Below are 6522 nucleotides of genomic sequence, written 5' to 3'. Positions count from 1 at the left end.
TAAGAGAACTTACATACCTTTACATTATGATGCTCTGGTGTCTATCTTTTCCTATACTTAGCATGTCGTGATGCACTTAAATATCAGAAACTTAAGCTTATAACTGTGAACTGATGGGCTATGTTAACATGGGGACAAATAGTCGGAGGCAGCAATGGAGAAGGAGGAAGTGGAGGGTAGGGATGAATCCCTATGTCTATAAAAGTGTATTGTGAAAAATAATTTCTTTTAAGGGCCTAGCACGATAGCGTAATGGTTAAGGTCCTAGCCTTCAACGCGCCTGGATCCCCTGTGTACACCGGTTCTAGTCCTGGTAGCTCCACTTTCCATCCAGCTCTCTGCTTGTAGCCTGGCAAAGCAGTCAAGGACAGCCCAAAGCACTGGGACCCTGCACCCATGTGGGAGACCCAGAAAGAAGTTTCTGCCTTCGGACTTCAAATCAGCACAGCACTGGCCGTTGCGGTCACTTGGGGAGTGAATCATCAGACAGAAGATCTTCCTCTCTGTCTCTCCTCCTGTCTGTATATCTGCCTTTCCAATAAAATAAATAAATCTTTAAAAAAAAAAGAAAAATAATAATTTATTTTAAAAGAGAGATAGTCAAGGATAAACATTTAATGCAATGTCTGTGAGATTACCGTATTGGAAATTAACTGCTGAATACAGCATGCATCTGTACTCCAAAGGAACAAATAAAATTTTCATTTTTATTTTATTCACTTTCATTTCATGTTATTTTTTCTTTTTCCCACCACTTGCTATGTCATAATACCTTTATATATCAGAAAGTTAAGCTTTTAACTATGAAGCAAGTAAATAGCTATAATAATAATTTGAGGAAAAATAATATTAAGGTGAGGAAGTAAGGAAAGAGGGGAGGGAAGAATCCCTATGCTTCTAAATCTGTTTGTGAAAAAGCTGAAACCTACTCATTTTCTGTAAATTAATAATAATAATGATAGAGATGATGCTTGGGGTGACCACATGCCATGTGATCCTGACTCTGCCTCTCATTCTACCTTCTTCCTAATGTACTTCCTGGGTACATCACCTGGGTACAGGTGATGATTCAAGTCCCTGGGTCCCTGCCATTTATGTGGGAGACCTACATTGCATTCCAGCCTCTTGGGTGCAGCCTGGTCCAACCCTTGCTATTACAGGCACTGGTTGAGGCAACTAACAAATGGAATTTTCTCTGTCTGCCTTTCCAACAAATAAAAAAATTTTTAGGTTTCAATTTCAAAGAAATAAAAAAGAGGTTTAACACTGTGAGCAGGAATGAGACCCTGGTATCCTAAAAACTCAATCCCAATAGCATAATGGCAAGACTTGTTCCCCATGCTTCGCAGTGCATGGGGAGATGGAAATGGATGAATCCAAGGCTGGAAAGAGAAAGGGATTACAGAGGAAATAGGCCACCCTCAGCAGAAGGTCTGAGGGAGTGTACATCACAATATTAGCAAGCAATGGTTATTCCTGGCTCTCAGAACCATGACTGTAGTCTTCTTCTCTTTCTTTCATTTTCAAAGTGTATTTCTTTATTTACATTGAAAAGGCAGCACAACAGAGATAACCCTCAACATACCCACAGCAACCACAGCAGGGCCAAACCAAATCCAGAAGTCAGGGACTCCATCTGGGTCTTGAATATGGGTGGCAGGAATCTACCTTTCCCCTGTTTAGATTTATGTGCTTCTTTTATACTTGCTACTTACATTGCGGGGTGTGAGCGACATCACGCCAGCCCAATCTAGAGTGTATTAAGGAGTCTTTATTAACCAAACATTGTGATATAACAGGGGCCACTAGAAATTAGCAAATGACAAGTCCATATGGCAATCCAGTCTGACTCTAACTCCAAGAGGAGCAAATGGTCATTACCCTGAAGTCCATCTGTTAGACTGAAGACCTATGTCCCAGCCTCCCCAGCAATATAAATTATCCTAGAAGACATACAGTGAACAACCTGGACACACTTACAAAACTCCACACATTTACCTTTCCCAGGCTTCTCTGCCCACATTCCATTAACTCTTAGGCCTCACCTCCACTGAAACTCTTCAAAGTACACAACTTAGAAATACAAAGCATCTTAGCATTAACATTTTTACTGTCTCATCCAAGCAGTGAACAAAGGGTGAGGAATACAGACATACAGAGGACATGCTCAGGGCCTATCTGTCCCTGGAGTCTGTCCACAGGAAGCCAGAGAACAAGCAGGTAACGGAAAGGCCAAGAGTCGGAGTACCAGAGCAATGGAAGCATGCACCCAAGAGATCATGTCCCTCTCTGTTATGGGCCTTTATGGGGGCTTGCAAGAGAAGTGCTTATGCAGTAACGCAATACCACCCCCTCTCAGATTCCAGGTGATAATAGGTAAGCAGTAGGGGACACCTAGGTGGTAGGGGAGTGGCTTCTAAGCTTGTGACCCTGAACTAGCTGCCTACCCCACAACAATTACTGGGCTCAGTGCAAAGGCTCAATTGGCTAATTCTCCACATATAAGTACCAGGATCCCATTGTGGATGCTAGTTCATGTCCCAACTGCTCCACTTCCCAACCAACTTGCTCATTGTGTCCTGGGAAACAGGTAGAGGATGAACTCAAAGCTTTGGGACCCTGCACCCACGTGAAAGACATGAGAGAGGCTCCTGGCTCCTAGCTTCGGATCAGCTCAGCTCCAGGTATAGCACTAGTTTGGGGAGTGAACCAGCAGATGGATGATCTCTCTCCTCTGTAAATCTGCCTTTCCACTAAAAATAAATATATTTTAAAATGGCATTTTATTGATTCATTTAGGGAAAAAAAAGGCAGACTTACTGAAGACACAAACAACATAGGCAAATAGAAGTAAGCTCTATCCACTAAAACTTATCATCCCCAAACGATCACCAATAGCCTTTTGAGCAGCACTCTGTCCTCTAAACTGGTAGGCAAATGCCTGCTAGAAATGCCTTGCCTGCCTGGATCATTTCTCAACAGAGACTCAACTATTAGAGTACCCTTTGTGCAGTCAGCAACCTGCAGAGGATCATACTTGTGCCAGAGACTCAATCTAAGGAAACTGACCAGGTCAAAGAAAATGCTCCTAATGATGAAGGGCCAGTTACTGGGCTCAAACCCACCTCTGTGTGTTGTCAGGTGCTTGTACTGAGTGCAGGTCACCAACTTCTTCAAAGGTAATTTTGCTGTTGGCCTCGATATGATTCTCAGTTGCCATAACAAAACTCCATGGCCTGGGTGGCTTAAACCACCAAAAGTTAGTTCCTCACAGTGCTTGAGACACAAGCCCAAAACCAATGTTTCCAGCGGTAGACAAAGGCAATAATATGTCCACCTTAGACTCAAGGCTCAAGCCTCTACTTCAAGAGACAGATTAACAAGAGAAAAGCATCCACATTTGTTTTGTTTAAGTTTTATGTGACATGGCAACCTTCATAAATGAAGACCCAAAGACCCAGGAAAGCCTATGTATTTTTAAGTTGAGCTGTAATGAAGAGTGTGTGATCATGCAAGAATGGGTCTGTCCAGTACCACTTAACAGAGGGTTTGTTTGATGGGAACAGCCTGAGGGACTTGGCAAGGCTGTGTGGCCACACCCTCCTTTGTGTCCCTGTGTCCTCACAGATAAGGATGCACCTTTGCTCCAGGTCTAGGGAGCACATTGCCCATATAAGGAATGCAACCTGTTTCAGTCTCACTTCTCCTATTTTCCCAAATGACAAAGGTCCTTATTTTGGGGTAGTAAGTCCAGGACCCCACCACAGCAGTTTCCCTTTTCTAGAAAAAGCTCTCTTCCTGGCTTGCAGGCAGTTGTTTTTCCATCTTATTTTGTCTTGTTTTGTTTCTCACTCTCTCTTCACAGAATCTTTCCTCGGAGACAAAAAAAGGGAGTGCTTTGGTACCTCTTCTTACAGGCACATTGTCTTAGCCTATTCTGTGTTGCTGTGACTGGATACTGTACAAGGAAAAGAGGTTCCTTTGAGTCTTGGCTTTGGAGGTTGAAAAGCATGAGGTTGGACAGCCTTGTCTGATGGGGGCATCATGCCAGGCCATACATGGTGATGATGAGAACATGTAAGGGAACAGCAAGCAGCATGTGCAGAAGAGATCAAGCACAAAGAGCTTTATAGCATCCTGTTCTCATGTAACTAGGTGCATGAGATCTAACCCACACCTAGGAGATGGATAATGCCCCATGACCTAGTTACCTCCTCAGGGTCCACCTCTTGCAAGTCCGCTCACTCCTTACACCCCACACCTGGGGGCCAGCTTCCAACACACCACCCTTTTGGGAGATGAACCACATCCAAACAAGATCAGGCTCTAATCCTGGCCACCCTCGGAACCTCACTTGATCCCCACAATTTCTTTACTCCAAATAGGTCACCCTGGGAGCTAGTGGGTGCTAGTGGGAGGCGGGGTGGGGGGGAAGAACACAACCATTCTGTACATTACAGGCCTCACTGTGCTTGCCCCCACCTTAATTCTCCAGCCACCACCACTTGCCTTGCAGCCCTATCACGTCAGCTGCACTGCCACTGCTTATTTACATAAGCACATCTTGCTTTCCAGATAAGAAATTTTCCTAGCACACAAAGCATTCATTGTTTATCTCTGTCCAGCACACCCTGAGTATGGAATCCAGTTGTTAAAGTCACGTAAATTTTCTGAAATGCTTATTAGAACAGCTGTGCGTTAAAAATAAATTATGTGAATTAGAAAATACACACTTAAATAAATTCTGTTTAAAACAAAGTCTGTACACACTCGAGGTTCATCAGTTTGTAATGGCTCCTCTTTGCAGTTATCTGTGTGGTAATGATTGTTTATATGTATTGTAAGTGTTTGGTGGAAACTATGTATAATGGTGAGATGCTGGGCTCTTCTTCTTAAGTTTGTGTTCAGTGACTTCGTGTTAGTAGGACAAATTAACTGTGATGGGAGGATTTTCACTGTAAGAACCAGTAAACACTGCAGATCAGCTCCACTGTCCAAGAGCTAGTCATCTCCTGTTTATCAACATACCTCTCCAGCCGCTAGTGTGACAGGCACCCAGTCAGTAAATACTGCGTGGATAGGAAGATTTCAGATGCATGAAAAGAAGAAGGGAAGAGGAGAGAACAGGAGAGATGTGACGACAGAAAGAACAGAAACAAGAAAAGGTTAGCTAGGTGGGGCATTTAATACTCTGCCTCTAATCTGGCAGCCTGCCCAGCGAACAACCACAAACGTTCTGTTTCCGTCTTTTCTGCATTTCTGATGCTGTGCTCTTGAGTATTGTGCAAAAGAGTGCAATATAGTACAGAAAGTGTGGTCATCCTATTTCTGAGCTGTGTTGCTTCATCACATTTCAAAAGAGTGTGCATTTTTGCATTCTGGTCCACTCCCCCTGGAGATAACCGTGTGGCAACACTGGCTTCAGAATACAGAAAGCCCCACATTGGCCATTCACCACATATTTACAACGAGCTCCACCGGAAGGTAAGCAGGGGTGGGGTCCTTTTGTGGCAAGGTAGTTCTTACCACAGTTTCCGTTCCCATTTGCCCGCTTATCCCAGTGAGCGTAAAGAAAGAGGAACTCCTCAAGCTGGAGAGGTGTATGCTGGCCCAATGAATATCCTGCCCAGAAAGGTGACTGGACTTCTCATACTACGTTTTATAATGTTCCCTACCAAGTTATTTCCCTTGTACCATTTTTAATGTTTCTATTATGGATCTTACATGGGTTTCTTTGTAGTGCATTAAAACAGGAGAGGAACCAAGAGGAATATAGCTCTGGGGTCCTGTGCTAAAGGAACTGGAGAAACATTTATTATTGTCATAAACTCAATTGCTTTGGGATACTTTATTAACCTGGTTTCAAGTAGATTCTTTTTATGGAAGCTTTAGCTAAAGCAGTGTGACTTGAAGGGCCCTATTTTATGAGTGAGCATACAACACAATTGAAGGCATCTATTTGGCCACAAAACTCATGGAGTGGCTGATTAACTTATATGAGGGAGTGTTTGCACTCTTTCACCAGGGACTGATAACCCAGGGAGGATTTAAAGAATACAGCAGGTGCTCGCTTCAGCAGCACATATACTAAAAATTGGAACGATACTGAGAAGATTAGCATGGCCCCTGCACAAGGATGACACGCAAATTCGTGAAGAATACAGCAAGTATTTGGCATAAGCATTAAGATGCTGCTTGGAACCCAATGTATGGTTTCAATTCTGCCTCCTGTCTCCACCACTTTCTAGGTCCCCAGCTTCTGCTTGTGGGATACCCACATCACTTCCTGGGGTTGAGGCTTCAGCCTGACTCTGGTTATGGCAGGCATTTGGGAAATAAGCCAGCAAATGGGAGACTGCTCTGTCTGCCTCTCTGTGCCTTTCAAATAAATATGTAAAAGTTAAAAATTGGGTGTTTTTTTTATGAGGTATATACGATTGCATAGGTGATATGTGCCATTGTATCCAAGAGACTTGAGCATACATGGAGTTCGGTATCCCTTGGATACTGGAACCAGTGTTC

The 6522-nt window shown here is 43.5% G+C and overlaps 1 non-coding gene across 1 annotated transcript; it reads left to right on the top strand.

The window, feature by feature from the left end:
• Nucleotides 1-6063: 6063 nt before the first annotated feature.
• On the top strand, nt 6064-6173 carry LOC121147837. Its single transcript, XR_005882478.1, has one exon. It is a non-coding gene; the product is annotated as a U6 spliceosomal RNA (small nuclear RNA).
• Nucleotides 6174-6522: the final 349 nt, after the last annotated feature.

Source organism: Ochotona curzoniae, unplaced genomic scaffold (assembly GCF_017591425.1).
Source record: "Ochotona curzoniae isolate NIBS_2020 unplaced genomic scaffold, NIBS_Ocur_1.0 scaffold_461, whole genome shotgun sequence".
Taxonomy (NCBI): Eukaryota; Metazoa; Chordata; class Mammalia; order Lagomorpha; family Ochotonidae; genus Ochotona; species Ochotona curzoniae.
Note: the sequence above shows the minus strand (reverse complement) of the source record. Positions and strands in the feature narration are given on the sequence as shown.